This window comes from Aedes albopictus, chromosome 3 (assembly GCF_035046485.1).
Source record: "Aedes albopictus strain Foshan chromosome 3, AalbF5, whole genome shotgun sequence".
Taxonomy (NCBI): domain Eukaryota; kingdom Metazoa; phylum Arthropoda; class Insecta; order Diptera; family Culicidae; genus Aedes; species Aedes albopictus.
In genome coordinates, this window is record NC_085138.1 from 337,339,898 (window position 1) to 337,362,516 (window position 22,619).

General features: G+C 38.8%; 1 protein-coding gene across 1 annotated transcript in view; it reads right to left on the reverse strand.

The window, feature by feature from the left end:
* Nucleotides 1–22,619, reverse strand: part of LOC109397413 (beta-1,4-N-acetylgalactosaminyltransferase bre-4) — a 112,734-nt gene that overhangs the window by 72,595 nt on the left and 17,520 nt on the right. The window lies entirely within an intron of this gene.

The window sequence follows — 22,619 nt, forward strand, 5'->3', positions numbered from 1 at the left end:
GGTTAATGGAATTCGGGGAAATGTCATTCGGAGTAATGGAATTCGGGGAAATGTCCTATTCTTAATCTGCTGCCGTTACACGAATATGTGCAATTAGAAGCAGAAAGAAGTGCTCTAAGGATTAAAAGGTTTAATAATGTCCTGTCAGGTGACCTTGTTGGTCACTTGAGCATTTTGGATTACTTTAAAAGAGGGCCAGTAATGAAGACCCAAAGACAACTACGACTGTCCCTACAAGGTCCGCGAAACGTCGCGTACAAGTTGGGAAGTCGGAGGCCCAAAGGTTCGTCTAGGTTCGATAATATTCTTTACAGATGGCTCAAAAATTGGAACAAATACAGGTGCAGGGATCTCTGGGCCTGGAGTAAACACTTCAATAGCAATGGGACACTGGTCAACAGTGGTTCAAGCAGAGATCTTTGCAATACTTGAATGTGTGAATGTTTGCCTGAAAAGGAAATACAGATATGCAAATATACCTATGTATTTTTTCTGACAGTCAAGCTGCTGGTGAATGCTGGTGAATATATATCGAAGCCACACCTCTAATTTTCAAAAGCACAAATCTAAAGAACCAAATGTCGGTTTGAGCTGAAAAGTTGATCGATTAGTTACCCGCTGGTGGTAGCCAATCGATCAACTTTCCAGCTCAAACTGACATTTGGTTCTTCAGATTTGTGCTCTTGAAAATTCAAGGTGTGGCTTCGTTATATATTCACCTTAAATGCATTAGGCGCATATAAATGTACCTCAAAAATCGACTGGGTATGTATTCTCTCTTTGCGACAGCTGTGTCAATCAAACTCGGTAAACTTGTTCTTGGTTCCAGGACACTGTGGCATTGAAGGGAATGAAAAGGCAGATGATCTTGCAAAAAGGGGTTCTAATCAGAGCCGTAGCGTGGTCCCACGGCGCCCTTGGCAAGCATCCAGATTGGCGCCCCACGACAATTAGACATTATTATTTTGCTAAATTTGTTTATTCAAAGTTATGTGTACGTTTTCGAAGTTTTCAAAGAGTACGAACAGATTTTGCATTTCAAGAATCATACTTAGACCAGCACAATAGTTAAAAATGACATTTCAAATTCTTAAAATGTATTATGCATACATTTCTAAAGGAAATCTTAGTTTTTTTATTTTATTTTTAAAAATACTGAATTGAATTTCAGGGGCATTCAGAAATCCTCAAACGTTTTTACTATTTTTTGGCTATAGCTTCAACTGGTTTTACCAGAATTTCCTAATAACTTCACCACAAGTTTCTTCTGAAGTTCAATCAAAATATTTCTTAGAAAATTTTCAGAAATCATTAGACAAAAATGGATATGAAGTAATACCAGGAGAAATTCCTGAAGGATGAGTTTTTGTTGAAATCTCTGGAAGAATTTTTGCTGGATTCATTGAATGAAATTATGAAAGAGATTGCGGAGGAATTCCTGCATTTATCCGCATGAATAAATGATTAAAATTTTCAAGAAATTTAAGTAAGCATTCTAAATGGAATTTAAGGAGTATTTTTTTTGCAGGAATTCATGGAGCAATTCGTAAACAAATGCCTGATATGCTAATGCCCGTAATAGCTTGTAGAGGACCATTAGAAGAGTTAAAAAAACTTGGCAGAATATTTGAAGGAATCTCTGAAAAAGTTTCTTAAGGAATTTTTGGAGGAATTTCTGAAGAAATCTATGAATGGCATTCAGAAGAAAGCTTTGGAGAAATTTTGGATGAAGTCAATTGCAGATTTTCTAACGGAAAACCTGTAGAAATTTCTGAATTATTCCAAATTTATAATTTTATGGAGGAATTTATGAAGACATTCATGAAAAGTTTTCTAGTGAAATTCTAGCAGAAATTTATGGATCAATCCCTAGTAAGCATGATACAGTTTCATATAAGATTTTATTTCAAAAATTCCTAGAAGAATTTCTGAAATAATTCATTCTCAGAGGGACTTCTGAAGGAATCCCTGAAGTGATTTCTAATGGAATCTCTACAGAATTTTTCATAGGAATCCATGGATGAATTACTAAAGAAATCTATTGAAGGGTTATTTAGTAATCCTTATACACATTTTTTGCAGGAATCCATTGAAGGAAATTATTAAATATCCATGTAGAAATGTTGAGAGGAATCCTTTGACTGATTCCTGAATAAATCCCTAGATAACTTCCTGAAAACCTCCCTGAAGGCATTTCTAAAGGGATTCTTCGAGAATTTTTAGTAAGAATCTCCAGAAGAATTCTTTATTTGCTTTTTTTTAATATTTTTTAACATAAGATTTTGAGAGAATTTCTGGAGAAATTCTTTGAAATGTTTTTAAAGAAATTTCTTGAGAAAATTCTGAAATAGTTTTTGAAAGATTTGCTTAAAGAAGCCCAGCAAAAAATCCGAAGAAATACCTGGTGAAATTTATGAAGAAATTCCCGAAATATTTTATTTGTTTGAAGGGAATGAACAGCGTCGTCTGAATATTTTTCATTTAAAATACTTGTTAAAAACACTCTAAAATATGTCAATAAATAAGTTTCCAGTAATTTTCAGAGAAAAACTTTCACTAGAATTTTGTAAACTTATTGATTTTGCTTGCTCGTTAAAAAACAACTAAAATAACTTCCAAAGTAATAAAACAAGCTAAATTCCAGGTAACATCATGATAAATAATCTAGCGAACGAATTTTTGAGAATAACGTAATGTAAAAAACACTCGATCAATCTTAGATATTTTGAAGTCTTGGTTACATACAAGAAAACAATAGCATCATAATATTCCTTCTAGCCTTTTACCTTTTCGGCGCCCCTTAGAGGCTGGCGCCCTTGGCGGGGGCCAACCTGGCCAACCCCACGCTACGGCTCTGGTTCTAATTTACAGTTTATTGGCCCGGAACCATTCTGTGGTACACCTAACTGTGCAATAAAAATGGAACTTAAATGCTGGGAAGAACACAAGATGATGACCAATTGGATGGCTGTCAAAAAGTGTACCCAATCAAAAAGATTTATAAACCCAAATGCTTCGGGCATCGTATCGGATGTCCGTTATTCCGGTGGTATCTTCTACAATGCTGTATTAAATCACTGACGGTTGAATCCTCTTTGGCGCAGAAAGGGCAGCAAAAAATGTCCAACTCTCCCGGTTCATTTTCTTCCAGTCTCTTGGAAAATTTTTCTTCCGACAATATTTTCTGCATTGAATGATATGGCTTGTGGTTTGAGGTGAAACTATTTTCAATAAAACAATCCTCGCATAAATCATAAACCTCGCATACTAAACAAGCAGAACGATTTCGATGGAACTCGATAGCAGTGCAGTAGTTACAGATGATACCTGTGAAACAGTTTACAATATGTATTAGAGAATGAACTTTTGATTGAAAATCAAAGGAAAACTAACCATAATGATTATTACTCATTGCTTTTTCCTAATTTGAATTCAGGTTAAAAAATATTCACGGGTTTTTGTTTAACGAAAACGATTGAACGTAATGAAATCAGTTCGACGGATTGGAAACTTTATGGTGGTTACTGTAATGTTTATCTCAGGCGAATCCACCTGATATGATTCCAAAAATTTGCGATTCGAATGTTCAACCCAAGGCCCGCGTATTGTCATAAGATATTATCGATATATAGATTAGAGATCTTCTTGCATTCCATGTTTCGTCTTATTTTTCTTATTTCTAGTGTGAACTTCAAGATAAGAAATACTGCTTTGCTGCTACATAATAACACAGAGCAACAGTTTTTTTTTGTATTTTTTTGTTTCAAGAGCAAACTTATGTGTCTCTGACAGGTTTTGGGCCCGTGAATCCGAATCCGGACTCAGATTTGCTCTAGCACGTCTCAATTTTGAGCTATTCTTCAATTTATGGGACAAAATATGCGGTTTTGGGTTTTTAACAACATTTCTTTAAGCTTGGAAATATTATTTTTGGGCAATCAAAAAGTAAATTTGTCAATTAACATCTAAATTAACGACTCATGCAAAATATTTCGTTTTACCAAACCAAATTTGATAGATTCAAGTATTTTATGTTAATAAGTAAGCTTGCCTGCAACTTTTGGAGGGTATTGTGGATTTACCGGCTACTTGTATTCTACCGGTTACTTAAGTAGCCGTTACAGAGTAGCCGTTTTCATACAAAAATCAACTTGATTGTCAAAAAATGAATGTTGCTGAGTAGCTAGTGGCAACGAGGAATAGCGCATACAATAAAAATGTTTGTAATCATTTTTAAATTACTCTTATTATAAAACGGCTACTTCGGAGGCCATACTAAAGCGACCGGTTGAATACAAGTAGCCGGTAAATCCACAATAACTTGTAAGAGAAATATCATCGTTTAAAACTACCAAATTCGATTTGGTAAAACGAAATATTTTGCATGAGTCGTTAATTTGGATGTTGATTGACCAATTTACCCTTTGAGAAGCAGTCAGTAGTGTGCGGTAGTTCGGCAGCAGCAAAGTTTTGCGCGCTCGCTTTACTAGATTTTTGCGATTTTTTTTCCTCTTCCCTCTGCGGGGCACCGACGACGGGACGCCAAGCAGTCAGTAGTGTGCGGTAGTTCGGCAGCAGCAAAGTTTTGCGCGCTCGCTTTACTAGATTTTTGCGATTTTTTTTTCCTCTTCCCTCTGCGGGGCTCCGACGACGGGATGCCAAGCAGTCAGTAGGGGCCATTCATAAACCACGTAGACTTTTTGGGGGGAGGGGGGGTCTGACCAAAGTCTACGCTCCATACAAATTTCAAAATTTTTGTATGGACAAAAGTCTACGAGGGGGGAGGGGGGGTCTGAGATGGCCAAATTTTAGTCTACGTGGTTTATGAACAGCCCCGTAGTGTGCGGTAGTTCGGCAGCAGCAAAGTTTTGCGCGCTCGCTTTACTAGATTTTTGCGATTTTTTTTCCTCTTCCCTCTGCGGGGCTCCGACGACGGGACGCCAAGCAGTCAGTAGTGTGCGGTAGTTCGGCAGCAGCAAAGTTTCGCGCGCTCGCTTTTCTAGATTTTTGCGATTTTTTTTTCCTCTTCCCTCTGCGGGGCTCCGACGACGGGACGCCAAGCAGTCAGTAGTGTGCGGTAGTTCGGCAGCAGCAAAGTTTCGCGCGCTCGCTTTTCTAGATTTTTGCGATTTTTTTTTCCTCTTCCCTCTGCGGGGCTCCGACGACGGGATGCCAAGCAGTCAGTAGTGTGCGGTAGTTCGGCAGCAGCAAAGCGCGCTCGCTTTACTAGATTTTTGCGATTTTCTTTCCCCTTCTCTCTGCGGGGCTCCGACGACGGGATGCCAAGCAGTCAGTAGTGTGCGGTAGTTCGGCAGCAGCAAAGTTTCGCGCGCTCGCTTTGCTAGATTTTTGCGATTTTTTTTCCTCTTCCCTCTGCGGGGCTCCGACGACGGGATGCCAAGCAGTCAGTAGTGTGCGGTAGTTCGGCAGCAGCAAAGTTTCGCGCGCTCGCTTTGCTAGATTTTTGCGATTTTTTTCCTCTTCCCTCTGCGGGGCTCCGACGACGGGATGCCAAGCAGTCAGTAGTGTGCGGTAGTTCGGCAGCAGCAAAGTTTTGCGCGCTCGCTTTACTAGATTTTTGCGATTTTTTTTCCTCTTCCCTCTGCGGGGCTCCGACGACGGGATGCCAAGCAGTCAGTAGTGTGCGGTAGTTCGGCAGCAGCAAAGTTTCGCGCGCTTGCTTTGCTAGATTTTTGCGATTTTCTTTCCCCTTCTCTCTGCGGGGCTCCGACGACGGGATGCCAAGCAGTCAGTAGCGCCAGTCACACGGTGCATATATTGATCAATAGTTGGCCGTTTTATGGAAACATTGAATGTATAATATTGTTCAAAAATAGATTGACATCAATCATTCAACTTTTCCCCTATCTTCCGTTTGATCAACCACACAGCAATATTTCCCCTCCATAGCGCATTTTTCTTCAATTTTCTCTACAATATTTCCCCACCTTCAAAATTGTTACATCAATCCTCTCGAAGATTGTTCAAACCATGGGTCAAATTATTCCATGGATCAATTGATTGGTTCAATATTTCCCCTCCAGATCAACCTATCATTCTTTCAATGCAGCAGCGCGTGAACGAGAGCGTCATCATTGCAGAGCATTCTGCCGTGTTGCCGTATTTTTTAAATTTAAATAAATTTAAATTTAAATAAATTTCAATTAGCTAAATATATTATACAAAAAAAAACTGAATTCTGATGTAATAAATCATCGAACAAAAAAAAACAATTTATGCAGAAGTAATGTAGTAAATTTATGCAAAGTTTATGTAAAGTAATTTATGCAGAGGTAAATGTAATGAACCCAACGATTACAATGCATTAGTGATAATAAACAGTTCACAACATTTTTTGTGTAATCTTATAACTCGGTTGGTATCCCACCGAACTTAGCTAAAAATTACTGGTGCACTTGCGGTTTCTAACACCAGTTAATTAATAATTTGCACATTATGGTGGTAACATGCTTAGCTGCGTTGCCTATAAATTAGAAATACCCCCTTCTGACAAATAACACCCTTCTGTAGTAATTTTGTGTAATGTCGAAATATAAAGGTAATTCAGCAAGACGGCACTGATGGTGTTTCGAGTCCCATCCCATGGGCTGTCCAAAAACTTTTCGTAATAAAAAAATATGTAAAATGTTTGATTACATATGTAAAAATGGTAAAGCTTAGAAGAAGAATTAATGTGAATAGAAAATTCATTAACCCTCGAGCGATCGCGCTGTTGTATTTTGTACAACACGTTGGAAAAATCTCGCTTTTTGTACTCAGCATTAGCATGGTGCTGACGCAGGCAGTGAACCGCGCGAGTTACGGAAGGTTAAAAACATAAATAAAAATGTGACAGAAATGCATTGTATACATTGGGCATTGGGATCGGTAGGACTGAAAATCAACCGCACACCCACCGACGACGCATTGACACAATGAAAGGCTTTGCTTTGCTAGCTGTGCACGTATGATAAGCATGCACGGACACTTGTTTTTTTTTCTCTTTATGCATTAACTTCTCTCATACTGCCGGGAGATTTTCTCTCTGCTCGAGCCTCGGCTTGATCTATCTTTCGTGAAAGATATTGGATTGATACTTGGTTTGATCCTCGTGATTTCATCAATAATCCTTGAGAAAGAAATAATTGATGGAATGGTGGAATAAAGGAAACAAGAAAGCGCTGCCAAATAAACATTTTCAAGCACATGTTGCGCATCGTAAATTTTCATTACAGTTCACTCTCAACGACCGTGCGAATCGGACGCTTTATTGGTTTCTCCTCGTTTCGAGTACAGTGAGTGTAGCTATTGTGTCATTCCAGCTATCTATTCAAAGAGTGGACCGTACAAGTGCATTGTCGAGGAACAAAGATCGGATACTCGTTAATTGTTTAGTGGTTGGCTTTGATTTCGTTTTTGTGAGCTTCAGCTGTAGAACCTTAAGCCTTTGCAGCTAAGTAAATCCAGGTAAAAGGCTAGTGGGGGATACCTAGGTATCCTCCACGTCCGGCGGGATGGCAGGATCATCTCCTGGGACCGGGAATGAATACGTTTCCACTGAATCAAACACGTGCACAAACTGGGCAAGCTCGTCCGGCGCAATATCCCAGACGGTTGATGGAAGTTTTGCAGGAAGACGTGTTCCAGAATGGATGGATCCGCTCAACGGAGAGCTGTCCATCTTGGTTATGATGCCAGCTCAAGAAAAGGGTACATTGCCAGACAATCCGTGGTTGATACGAAAATCCATTGAATGCGCAGTCGGTTGCATCGAGGACGCCCGCCCTGAATCAAATGGATCAAGGTACATCTTGAAGGTAAGACAAGGCAAACAAGTCCACAAGCTTCTTAACCTCCGTGAGCTCTCTGATGGAACAACAGTAAAGATTGAATACCACCAAACCCTGAACATCCGGAAATGTACAGTAACAACTAAACATGGTTTAAAGATGTCTGACCAAGAATTGCTAGATGAACTTCGGCCACAACGTGTGGTGGAAGTAAAACGATTCCTTCGACGGGACCCGGAAAACAAAGACAAATTACTCCCAACGACAACCTGCCTTATTTCGGTTCAAGGAACAACATTACCCGAGTGCTTCTATTTTGGTTATGCCAAAGTTTCACCGAAACCGTATTATCCAAGCCCTCTTCAATGTGGAAACTGTCACCGATTCAGTCACACAAAGCGAAACTGCCAAGAGAAACCCAGCTGCCCGGAATGCTCACTCGAGCATGAAAATAAGCCTCCTTGTCTTGCTGACCCCCATTGCGTTAATTGCAAAGGGCCGCATAGCGCTCGAGCAAGGGTATGTCCGGTAAAAATGGCGGAAACTAAGATTGTTCGCATAAAGGTGGACGAAGACGTATCATACCCAGAGGCCCGTAAACGGTATGAAATGCGACAGAGAGAGTCGTCTGTCCAGGACAGACTCGAAACACCAAAAACATCTGAGTTGATGAAGATGCTAGAATTGAAGGACCAAGAAATTTCTAACCTCCGGCGATTACTCGAGAAACTGATCAACGAAGTAGCAGAACTGAAAAAAGAAAAATCTACGCAGTCAACACCGTACCCCCGAAAGAGCAACTCCCAGGAACCACCATCCGACATCGAGGAAGCAACCATGCTGAGTGGATCACATCACACGGAATACGAAGGAAAGCAGGATCAAAAAACATCGAAACGGCGTCAATCAAACTCAAACCCTACATCTCCAAATGGTAATCGAACGGCCCCTAAAACAAAGAAATTACTGGAAACTGGTAAGGATCCGACTAATACTGAATCACTAACACTATCTAAAGGTAAAACACTGGAATTCTCTCGGACGGACATATCACCACCTCGTGATATGGATTTTGATCAAGTTTGAACTAACTCCGCCTTAAGTCTATCTGCTCGTACATTCTTTAAACCAATATCTTCAACGCATTAACTAACACTTCGGTCAACAGCTCTTCGAATCAAACAACTAGTCATAACAACTTAACAGATAGACTAACTCCACCACCACAATCTTCGAGACTAACATCTAAAGCTCTGGCGCTTCAGTGGAACGTCAGAGGTTACCGCGCAAGAAAGGCTGAGCTTTCTTACGTAGTTAGCAAACACCAACCTTATGTTGTGTGTTTACAGGAGACGATATGCACCGCCAACTGTCCAAGTTTCTCATCAGACTACACTTTTTTGTGCCTACCACCCACTCAGCTTACTGGGTGGGGTGGCGTGGCTATAGCTGTGCTAAAAGATCTACCCTTCGTCAAAATTCCGTTACAAACGTCCTTGCAAGCTATCGCTGTAACCCTTGAAGTCCCGTCAAAAAGAACTTTTGTTTCGTTATATATTCCTCCTTCATACCAAAATGATGGATTGAAGGAAGAAATGTTCAAATTAGTACGTCAGCTTCCAAAGCCGTTCATGATCTTGGGAGACTTTAATGCTCACTCAGAAATTTGGGGTTGCCCTAATACTGATTTAAGAGGACGTATAATCGTGTCAATGATGGGCGAGTTTGATCTTGATGTTTTGAACGATGGATCTCAAACCTTTCTTAGTTTGGCAAATGCGGCACAATCTGCAGTAGATTTGACTATATCCTCTGAACGATGTTCCAACGTTTTATGGTATACTTTAGATGATCAACACGGAAGTGATCACTACCCGATTATCATAAAGACTTGCAACATGATAACGGATCAATATACATCTGCAAGATGGAAATATGAAAATGCAGATTGGAGGGAATATCAATGTAGAATAGCATCAGTTCTGGATCCTGAAATCATTTACTCGGCGGAAAAAATTACTGAAATATTTTTTAACGTTGCCCTGACATGTATTCCACGAACATCTGGTAAAGTTGGAGGGAAAAGGGTGCCTTGGTGGAACAAGGATGTTGCCGTTGCAATTAGAAAAAGGAGAAAAGCTTTGCGCCGTTTACGAAAGATGGAAAAGGATGACCCTCGTCTCCCTTCCGCTTTGCAAGAATTCAGAATTGAACGAAATAACACGCGTATCGTTATTCAGAAGGCAAAAGATGACAGTTGGAAAAATTTTGTAGAAGGACTTAAATCGGATTCGTCAGCATCTGATATCTGGCGCAAGGTTGGTGCCTTGCAAGGACGGTATAAGATTCCTAAGTTCCACATTAAATCGAATGGCATAGTTACTGATAATCCTAGCAAAATAGCTGAGATTTTGGCTGAACATTACTCAGTAGTTTCGAACGCCACTGCATCCCAATCGAGTCCCCCAATAACTGAACCTGCGTCAAGTGGCTCAGATGATGAAGAATCCTTAGGTGATGAAGCTGGTGTAGATACTGATGACGATGTTGACTTTACGCTTGACGAACTTAATTGGGCTTTGGCCAGATGTGTGAGTAAGGGAACTGGATCTGATGGAATAGGATATCCCCTTCTAAAAAATTTACCGCTTGAAGGAAAATGCTCCCTGTTATCAACATTTAACTCTGTGTGGAAGTCAGGTAAAATTCCTGACATTTGGAAGGAGGCAATAGTTGTGCCTATTCCCAAAGCAAATCGTAAGGAAGGAAACCCAGAAGACTATCGACCAATTTCTTTGATAAGCTGCATGGCAAAAGTTCTTGAGAGGCTTGTAAATAGAAGATTAATGTATTGTTTGGAAGAAAGACGGTGTTTACACCCTAAGCAATTTGCCTTCCGTGGAGGTTTAGGGACTGATGTATATTTTGCAGAATTGGAAGGATTAATTGATGAACCACTAAAAGAAGGGAAGCATTGTGAGTTTCTGTCAATCGATATCTCTAAAGCATATGACACGGTAGATAGAAAAGCGGTCATCGATAGATTAAAAAAGTTAAAGCTGGGAGGACGAATGTTAAGATATTTGGTTGATTTTTTGAATGGTAGAACATTCAAAGTTAAAATTGGTTCCGCCGAATCAAACACTCGCAGCACGTCGCGGGGAATTCCTCAAGGCTCTGTTATCTCCGTTTCATTATTCCTGATTGGCATGAACCCTATTTTCAAGGCTGTACCAAAAAATGTTTGGATATATGTATATGCAGACGATATCCTGTTGATTTCCTACGGAACATACAGAAAATGTTTGCGAGCTAGGATGCAAAAGGCGGCGGATTGTGTCTTGCACTGGCTGTCGTCGGTCGGATTTCAAATATCTGTGCCTAAATGCCAACTTTTACACGCGTGTTATTGTCGCCGCCACCGTGGATCTGTTCAAAATATAAAACTCCAAAATACTGTAGTTCCAGTGGTAAAAAACATGAAAGTCCTTGGACTTATCATAGATAGTAAACTGAACTTTCAAAATCATGCAAAATCTAGAAGAGAATCGACCATAGGAATCATCAATCTTCTTAAAATAATATCTGGAAGGAAACGTGGGACTCGAGAAATTCTAGTCAAACTAGTGCAAGGTTTAGTGGTACCACGTCTACTATACGGGTATTCTATAGCTGGGAGAAGCAAAGAAAAGGTTTTACCAATTATAAGTCCCATTTATAACAAAGCAATAAGAATAGCATCTGGCGCTTTTCCAACAAGCCCAATCAAAGCAATAATGTGTGAAGCAGGTCAACTGCCATTTGATTCACTTTCTAATTTGAGGGAAGCTAAAACTGCTATACGTTTGTTAGAAATGGAAAGAACTTCTTCCGATTTGCCCATCATATGCCGAACAAAACATTGGTTTTCGTTGATTGCAGACATAGATTTTCCGAAGATTACTCGTATTTGGAGGATGGGACCACCACATTGGAATCGTAAAACTTTGAATATAGATTGGTCTCTTCAACGCAATGTTAGAGCTGGCGACAATCCAAGAAAAGTAATGATGTTTTATAGAAAATTAATCAGTGAAAAATATACTGATTATTCTAAGTTTTTTACTGATGGATCAAAGGGCAAAGGACGTACGGGATATGGTGTATTTTCCGAAAATATGGAACTCTGTGGTAGAATAAATGATGAATGTTCAGTTTATTCTGCTGAAATAATGGCCGTTTGCACAGCCATTCGAAGCATTAGAAGTAAGGAAAAGACAGTAATATTTTCAGATAGTGCTAGCACCCTTAGAGCTCTGGAGACAGGATCATCAAGAAATCCATGGATTCAAGCCTGCGAATATGCTTGTCAAGGGAAAAATATTAGTTTTGTCTGGGTTCCAGGCCATGCTGGAATCTCTGGAAACGAGGTGGCAGATTCATTGGCAAACAAGGGTAGATCGTCTGATTTAGTATACGAAAAATTAACAAGACGTGATGCAAATAAATTTGTTGAAAAGAAAACATGGGAAGCTTGGCAGGATGAGTGGTCTTCGTCGAATCCTGGCACGCAATTGAATAAGATCAAAAATAATGTGAAAAAATGGACGGATAGGGCAAATCAATATGAACAGAGGATTATGACGAGAATTAGGATAGGACATACTAAACTAACGCATAGTTATTTGTTATCACCATATCAGGACGCTCCTCGATGTACAAAATGTTTTGATATACTAACGATAGAACATATATTATTAAAATGTCATACTCTGAAAAATCTCCGTAAAAAATATCAAATATCAGGTAATTTGAAAAATATCCTGAAAAATAATTCAATACAAGAAGAAAAAATTATAAATTTTGTTAAAACCTTAGATGTAGCGAAACTTTTGTAGAGATTATTTAATAAAGTCAGACGCGAATGACCAAACTGGTTAAAGCGTCTATAAACAAAAAAAAAAAAAAAAAAAATTTTCATTAGATTATTTAGGAATAATGTTTAATATTTAACATTAGTTCATCATGTTTTATATCACATCTTTAATTTCCACTAACGCATATGCGATTTTCTAGTGCCTTTAGTATAAAATGCTACAAAGCTCAGTATATTTTCGACAGCTTTGTTCTCTTCGTCATGGGGTGTTATCTAAAGTCTGATAAACTGAAAGTTGGCGTCACATTTTTGCCAATCAAACTGTTTACAACTAAGTTTCAAACTATTTGGACGACAAAAAACTCTTATGGCAAAGAGAGAAACACTGCCAATAATACTCAAAGTCACTCTCGGCATATAATTTAATCATCGTTCAGTAATCAATCTAGCTATAGATAAACCTGTTAATAACGGATAAAGCAAACATTTTCAATTATAGCCGAAACAACCAAATCAATATGGCAATAACCTCTTATCAGCCTTTGTTTTCCGAACCTCTACTGCTTTACATATTTACTATGACATTAGCAAAAATCAAAACTTGTTCGAACCTAACTATTATTTAATTATTTATTTATTTTTAACTTTAAATTTTTGTAAGAGGGAAAAGCCCCTTAGAGTGATTTCCAAATTTACATGTTGAAGTTCGAACCTAACTGTTTATACTTATTGTTTAAGCTCCATTTTGTATGAAATATTTTGGTTCACCGGTAGAAGTTCATAACTTGTGTTAGAAATTAAAAAACATTAACCTTCTCAAGACATTAGGAAAAATAGCATGATGAATTAATAAATAGATCCACTATTTACCAATCATACTTCATACATCATACTTATCCGAGAGATTGGGTTCAATAAATAAGAGTTTATGAATGCTTACAAAAAATCGAATATGGCGTGGTAAATAACCAGAATTATCAAAACATTATTTTTTTCATAATCATTAATGGAATTGAATAAGCAAGTGAAATATCGAAATTTGCACTTTTCTAATGATCAAGTCTTTATTTTATTTACAATGCAAAAACGTGACACTTTATTTTTAAAAATTTGCTTTCAAAGCATTCCATAAAATTCAATTGAGCTGGCCACCATGAACGCCGTGAACCACGCGCTGAATGTTGGTGAATTGCTATCTCTTCCTCACTGATGGAATGGTCTTCGCTCAATCTGCTGACTCTTTTACCCTGCTGGATTGATCGAATAAAACAACTCAAGGGGAAAGTTTGACGGACTTGGATGATCTTGATGGTTTGGTCAAACTGGATGATAGCGGTGGTTGGATCAATCTTTCGGAGGGGAAATTATTGAAGATATAAACACCAACCTCAATCTCGCTTTTGCAGGTTGGTCAGTATTTATATCAAGATTCAACATTATCATCCATCTTCTTCGCAATAAAAATGCAAGCAATACATTTAGCAATATTTCTATCAATTTGTGTTTCTTGATGAATTTGAAGGAAGGATTGAACCTCTTGGTTGAATCAATTTATTGATAGGTGTAAATGGCACTAGTAGTGTGCGGTAGTTCGGCAGCAGCAAAGTTTCGCGCGCTCGCTTTGCTAGATTTTTGCGATTTTTTTTTCCTCTTCCCTCTGCGGGGCTCCGACGACGGGATGCCAAGCAGTCAGTAGTGTGCGGTAGTTCGGCAGCAGCAAAGTTTTGCGCGCTCGCTTTACTAGATTTTTGCGATTTTTTTTCCCCTTCTCTCTGCGGGGCTCCGACGACGGGATGCCAAGCAGTCAGTAGTGTGCGGTAGTTCGGCAGCAGCAAAGTTTTGCGCGCTCGCTTTGCTAGATTTTTGCGATTTTTTTTCCTCTTCCCTCTGCGGGGCTCCGACGACGCACAGTGGGAAAAATTGAACCCGAAACACGACTAAATTCATTTTCTCAGCTGGGTTACGGGTTCTGCCAACGGCTGAGATCATTTTCGCTTGGAAAAAGTGTGCTGAATCGATTGGTGGGGGTCTCATTGGCCGGCGGCCTCACCCTGGCCAGCTAGAGGGCCGGAATCAACCCGAGTTCCTTACTGAAAGCAAAATCATTGTCATCCAAGAATATTTTCGCACCCTATATTTATTCGGAAGCCGCAAATCAGAAGTCAACCGCACTCCGGATAATATCAGTTGCATATTATGGTCCAATTGTGGTTCCGGAACAATTCGGGATAACCCGGAACATTAGGGTGGGGCTAATTTTTAAAAATCTCTGGGATATGATTTCCCAAATGGAAATCGATCGACTAGTCGAAATAAGTGAGCTGTACAAAAATGAGTGATTTTGGTTGATCTTTAGAGGTGGCGCAAAGGATTTAAGTGATTTTTTTCTAGAGAAAATCTTTAAAAAAACATTTCAAACTAAATTTTCAAACATAATTTTTCTAGACTAAATCGGTGAATTTAAAACCCAATTGGGCCAAATTTGTGCTCAAAATTGCGATATCTCTATTGGTTTCTGAGATATTTGAGAAAAATGTCGTATTTTGGTATTTTTTGGGTTAGATATCAGAATATGACATTTTTTTTTTCAAACATCTCAGAAACCAATATAACGCAATTTTGAACACAACTTTGGCCCTACTGGGTTCTAGAATCACCAATTTAGTCTAGAAAAATTATGATTGAAAATTAAATTTGAAACGTATTTTGAAGGTTTGCTCTAGCAAAAAAATTACTTTACCTTCTGGGATGCTTGCAGAATTCTTTTGGAATGCTTCTTGATTTTTTTATAGGATGTTTCCAGATTCGTTCCAGGAAGCTTTCAGAATCCTTCGGGTGTGCTTTCAAAATCCAACATGGATGCTTCTAGATTCCTTTATAAGCTGCTATACAGAAGACATACTCTAATAGATATTTACATTACATTCATACCCATATTGAAAGTATGGATGAAAATAGAGAGGCATTCAGCTGACAATGAATGTGGCGAAGCACGAATGAAAAAATGAGAATGTCAATTTTCATTTTGAATCTTCGAATTTTTTACTCTCTTGATAATACTAGCCAGTTTGGAGGTAAGATGTGGCCACTGATAATTCCGAGTTCCTCTGAATACCTATACTATGTATATCTAAATAATGCTGCAGCTTAATAAATACTACAGAATTCACAATTAATTCAGGTTGAACAAAACTATATTGGTGGCCACTGAACGGCAATCCGGAATGCTTCCGGAATCTCTCAGGGATGCTTCCAGAATTCTTCTAAGTTGGGTCAAGAATCCTTCTGAGTTACTTATAAAATACTTTTGAGATGCTTCCATATTCCTTATAGGATGCTTCCAGAATCCTTTTGGGTTGCTTCCAGAATGCTTCTGGGATGCTATCAGTTTTCCTTCAGGATGCTTCCCAAGTTCTTATGGGATACTTCCAGATTCCATCTGGGGTGCTTACAGATTCCTTTTGGAACATTTCCTAGATTTTCGGGAATATTACAAGAATCCTTCTGAGATGCTTCTAGAATCCATCAGGGATGCTTCCAGAATTGTTCCATGATACTTTCAGATTCCATCTCGGATGCTTCCAGAATTATTCTGAGTTGCTTTCAGAATTCTTCTAGCTTGCTCCCAGAATCTCTATTGGATGCTTCAAGATTTCTTTTGAGACACTTCCCGAGTTTTTCTTGGACGTTACCAGATTCCTTCTGAGATGCTTGCAGATTTCTTCAGATATGGTTCTAGAATCTACCTGGGATACTTACATAATCCTTCAGGGATATTTCCTGAAACAATCTGGGATGCTTCCAGATTCTTACTTGGTTGCTTTCTAATTCTTCGAGGTTGCTCGCAGAATCTTTCAGGGATGCTTTCAGATTTCTTTCGAGATGGTTCTCGAATTCTTCTAAAATGTTTCTAGAGTCCTTCCAAAATTCTTCTAGGATATTCCCAGATTTCTTCTGGCATGCTTTAATAATCCATCAAGGATGCTTCTAACATCCTTCTGGGATACTTCCAGAAAACTTCTACGATGCTTCCAGATTTTTTTTTTAAAGATGCTTCCCCAGTTCTTCAGAGTACTCTCAGATTGTGTCTGGCTTGTTTCCAAAATTTTTCTGGAATTATTTCAGATTTCTTTTGGGATGCTTCCAGATTCCTTTTAGGATAACTCCAGAATCCTTCTGGGATACTTCCAGAATCTTTCTGAGTTGCTTCCAGATATCTTCTAGGTTGCTTCTAGAATCTTTCTGGGATGCTTCCAGTTTTTTTTTAAGGATGCTTCCTGAGTTTTTCTGCGATTCCTCCAGATTCCTTCTAGGATGCTTTCCAAATTCTTCTGGGAAGCTTCCAAATTACTTTTGGAATACTTCTAGATTCCTTATTTATAGGATGTTTGCAGATTCGTTCTAAGATGCTTCCAGAAGCTTTCTGGAATGCTTCCAGAATACTTTAGGTATTCTTCCAGAATCCTTCTGCGTTGCTTTCAGAATACTTATACGTTGCTTCAAGAATCCCGGGATTCTTCCAGATTCTTCCTGGGATGCCACCAGATTTCTACTGAGATGCTTCAGAATTGTTCTTGGCTGCTTCCAAAATTTTTCTGGGTTGCTTTCAAACTCCTCATGGGAAGCTTCCAAAATCTTTCTGGGATGCTTCTAAAGTCCTTCAGGTATGCTGCCCGAATCCTACTATTACATAATATCAGGGATACTTCCAGAATCATGCTTCCAGGATTCTTCTGACTCTTTTATGAACGCTTCAAGAATTCCTCTGGATTGCTTCCAGAATCATTCTGGGATGCCTTCAGAATTGCTTGCAGATTTTGTTGCTTGCAGATTTTTTTTTGTGATACTTTCAGATTCTGGGATGCTTCCAGAGTTCTTCTGGGATGCACCCGAACTTTTCCTGGGATACTTTTAGATTCCTTCTGGGATGCTTCTAAAATTCGTCAGGGATGCTTCAAAAATCCATTAAAATGCCTTCGCGGAAAGATTATGGAAGCAACCCAGGAGAATTGGGGAAGCATCTCCAGGGTATCTACTCATACTCATAAGACAAAATGAAATTCTGTAAGTTTTCCAGGTTTTAGCAGGGTTAATTAAACTTAAGTTTTGTAGTATTTCCAATTTGTAAATCAGTTTATATTTTTTTAAATATAAATACTTGGAAGCAATGAATGTAAGAAATTGATCTTTTTTTAAATATGCAAACAAATTTTCATTAATTAGGTTAAAATTTAACGAGAGATTTGTATGAAAGCTCGTAAACAAACATAAAGAGGTTGATAAGGGAATATGATTTTCAGAATCCTTTAAAAATAATGGCTAGGAATTTCAAAAGTAGCATTTGCCATTATTTTTTCATAAAACCCTTAGAGCAAAAATATTTATACCCTCGAAAAAATCAGATAAAAGTTATTCAGAAATCCAATAAGCAGTTTTTATAAACAAAATTACTAAATTATGACTGGTATACTCGTTAAATATTCTATCATGAACTCCATCAGAATGGCTCCTAGATTTTTTCTGATACATGAATTGCAACAGGAATTTGAACTGGATTTTTTTTTAAAATGTGTATTGTATAAGAACTTCTAACACAAGGCTACTATATTCTTAAATCAATTAAAAAAATCATTATGATTTGTATCAGGAACATATTGAGGAATTGTTAATAAATTCTAATGCCGAATCTGCAGCAAATCATTCCAGATTTAGACCAGATTTTTTTTACAAAACGATCTCAAATTACATCTGTTACTCCTGCGTACCACAAATCCGTCAAATTGTTTTGAAAAAAAAAAAAATCTCCAAGATTGGCCAGACATATTTTTGGTAATGATATAATATTTTTTTCCAGTATTACTTTTAGAAGCGCTTTAAAATGCGACTGAAATGTTTTATGTAGTCAGTATTTTCCTGATCAACGCAACTCAATAATCCAATTCAGATTATTCCTGAAAATCATCCAGCGATCCAATTTTTTTCACGATTTCTCTAAGGATTTGTTAAGAAATTTATTCAGAATGGTTCCCTATAATTTCAGCCCCGTAAAAATGTATTTCAGAGATAGATTCAGGTAATTTTCAGAAACTGAAAATGTTTGATTAATTTATAACAATTGATTTCAAAATTCAAAACGGATTTCTAGTATTTGTTTAATCCGCTACGAAATGTACCCAGAAGTTCTCTAAGTATTCCAACCCAGATGGATTCTAGAAGCATCCCTGATGGATTCTGAAAGCAGCTTATAAAGGAATCTAGAAGCATTCATGTTGGATTTTGAAAGCACACCCGAAGGATTCTGAAAGCTTCCTGGAACGAATCTGGAAACATCCTATAAAAAAATCAAGAAGCATTCCAAAAGAATTCTGCAAGCATCCCAGAAGGTAAAGTAAATTTTTTGCTAGAGCAAACCTTCAAAATACGTTTCAAATTTAATTTTCAATCATAATTTTTCTAGACTAAATTGGTGATTCTAGAACCCAGTAGGGCCAAAGTTGTGTTCAAAATTGCGTTATATTGGTTTCTGAGATGTTTGAAAAAAAAAATGTCATATTCTGATATCTAACCCAAAAAATACCAAAATACGACATTTTTCTCAAATATCTCAGAAACCAATAGAGATATCGCAATTTTGAGCACAAATTTGGCCCAATTGGGTTTTAAATTCACCGATTTAGTCTAGAAAAATTATGTTTGAAAATTTAGTTTGAAATGTTTTTTTAAAGATTTTCTCTAGAAAAAAATCACTTAAATCCTTTGCGCCACCTCTAAAGATCAACCAAAATCACTCATTTTTGTTCAGCTTACTTATTTCGACTAGTCGATCGATTTCCATTTGGGAAATCATATCCCAGAGAGATTTTTAAAAATTAGCCCCACCCTAATGTTCCGGGTTATCCCGGATTGTTCCGGAACCACAATTGGACCATAATATGCAACTGATATTATCCGGAGTGCGGTTGACTTCTGATTTGCGGCTTCCGAATAAATATAGGGTGCGAAAATATTCTTGGATGACAATGATTTTGCTTTCCGTAAGGAACTCGGGTTGATTCCGGCCCTCTAGCTGGCCAGGGTGAGGCCGCCGGCCAATGAGACCCCCACCAATCGATTCAGCACACTTTTTCCAAGCGAAAATGGTCTCAGCCGTTGGCAGAACCCGTTACCCAGCTGAGAAAATGAATTTAGTCGTGTTTCGGGTTCAATTTTTCCCACTGTGCGCGCACTGTGTCGCGACGGGACGCCAAGCAGTCAGTAGTGTGCGGTAGTTCGGCAGCAGCAAAGTTTCGCGCGCTCGCTTTACTAGATTTTTGCGATTTTTTTCCCTTTTCCCTCTGCGGGGCTCCGACGACGGGACGCCAAGCAGTCAGTAGTGTGCGGTAGTTCGGCAGCAGCAAAGTTTTGCGCGCTCGCTTAACTAGATTTTTGCGATTTTTTTTCCCTCTTCCCTCTGCGGGGCTCCGACGACGGGACGCCAAGCAGTCAGTAGTGTGCGGTAGTTCGGCAGCAGCAAAGTTTTGCGCGCTCGCTTTACTAGATTTTTGCGATTTTCTTTCCCCTTCTCTCTGCGGGGCTCCGACGACGGGATGCCAAGCAGTCAGTAGTGTGCGGTAGTTCGGCAGCAGCAAAGTTTTGCGCGCTCGCTTTGCTAGATTTTTGCGAGAGTGAGTTTTTGGAGGCAAAGTGTACAGGCCGCGTTTTCATTCGGTCGTCGTCGTCGTCTATTTGACCGCTCATCTTCGTACGGGGTGATTTAGTGAGTTTTTGGTGGCAAAGTGTACAGGCCGCGTTTTCATTCGGTCGTCGTCGTCGTCGTCTATTTGACTGCTCATCTTCGTACGGGGCGATTTATGATACGATAAATGCGACAAACAACATTTTTTGCGATTTCAGTCAACAGTCATTGAAATGTTCGTCACGTCAAGTGTCGGCCCAAGTTCCAAAGCCATGTTGGTTCAAATCACTTTATTTTCTCTTTCGTTAATTTTCGCACTTCGAAAACTATCTGAATGGTTCGTCATCTTCGATGTCGGCATGTGTTTTGTTTTAGTCCAAATGAAAATAAGTGGTTTGATATTAATAGGGTTGCATGAATCACTCCACTTACCAAAGTGAACTCATATCATGCGCCCTTTCCCCTCCCCACTAACAAAAGTCCTTCCCATGACAGACGTGGAGACGCAGAGGTGATCTCGGTCTTTAGTAAGCAACGCACGTCATAATAACATTCCTTTCCTTCCTCGATGACCGTAAGGACGTGGCCGGCGCCGTTATTGACCTAATAAAGTTTGGAATTCTCGAAGATGCACATTGAGGACGGTAAGCTACTCCCAAGCTCCGTCTGTTGGTTCCTTGTGCAACTTCGATTGTTCTGGTCAATCACGGAGTAGCAACTACGAATAGTACGGTCATCTATGCTCATGCTATGCTCATGATTGACCAATTTACCCTTTGATTGCTTAAAAATAATATTTCCATGCTAAATGGCTAGCAGCAAGGCTAGCAGTAAAAATTGCATAAAATCGCATATTTTGCCCTATAAATTGAGGTATAGCTCAAAATTGTGACGTGCTGGAGCAAATTTGAGCCCGGATTTGGATTCAGCGGCCCAAAATTTGTCAGAAACACATAAATTTGCTCTTGAGACAGACCAAAACTTATTTTTTTACGCTGTGTAATTGCATACACGCTTACCTGAAACTACCCATCGAATGGGTCGTTTCTACCCGGATTTTCATGTTATTAAAAGCTGTCAAAATATGGGTACCCGTTATCGCATAAAAAGAGTAAACTTTACCATGATTATAAGTAAATGGGTCTTTGCGAAAATCTCGGTGCTCAGATTCTTCTGGTGGGTTTGTAAAGATAAGTGACATTTCAACACACGAACACTAGCGCGAGTTTGGAAAGCGCGTGGTTGGGAGTGTGATAGTTGCCTCTTCTACCGCGGGACGGCGACACATCACGGAACTACAAATCAACCCAAATTTAAGTTGTTTTGACGCAATCCCGGTCTTCCGTGGAATAACTCAAATTTGCGTTAAACAGCGAAAGTGGTGAGTGAGTAGTTCTCGTTTGAGAGCGGCAAAAAAATTAACCCAGTGGTAAGTTATTTTCACCCAACGGAGGCCTCAAATGACGCAAATTTGGGTTAATTAAAGAAAACCCAAATTTGGCTTCTTCCACGGAAGAGTAGCGGATGCGTCGGTGCTTCTCTCTTTGTTTTCGACAACATTGCGGTGGGGCGAGGGAGAAAACAACCCAACTTTGAGTTAAAACTTTAAGCAGTTTAGCCAAATTTGAGTTTTTAAAACTTATTCTTTGGGTTATAATATTTTTCCGTGCACACATGCAAAAGTGTTGCCAAAAATCGCCTAGACCCTTGCCTAGACCCCAGAGCGACCTATTTTGTAATATATTATGTTTGATACCATTGCAAATTGATTTGCTCATGGTACTCTTGATAACTGTAAAAGTGCTGATGGAACGCTAGCCTGCGAGACTATCTCAGTTTAAAAGTCACACCCGAAACAAGAAAAAAAGCCGATGTTTCTAATTCCAGTACCAAGAAAAGCTTGGTTCAATCATTCCAATCGCGATTTTTCAATTCCTGGAATTATTCGTATCAGATAAACTCGCTTATGATAACAACACAGTGAACCTTACTAAAGCCGCCAATTCGTTGAGCTGATTTCATTAAGTACACGCTGCTTCAAGCGTTCACTCAGTGTTGAAAACATCCAACAATTTCTTTTATCCTAGGCGTCAATTGAAAAAAAAAAAACAATGGCTAGTGACAATGATGGTTTGTTTTCATTTAATAATCAATCAAAACTTCATTTCATAAAGTTGTAAATTGTTTTACAGGTAATATCATCTGTAGCTACTGCAATTCTATCAACTTCGATGGAAACCGTTATGCTTGTTTAGTATGCGAGGGTTATGATTTATGCGAAGATTGCTTCTCTGAAAAA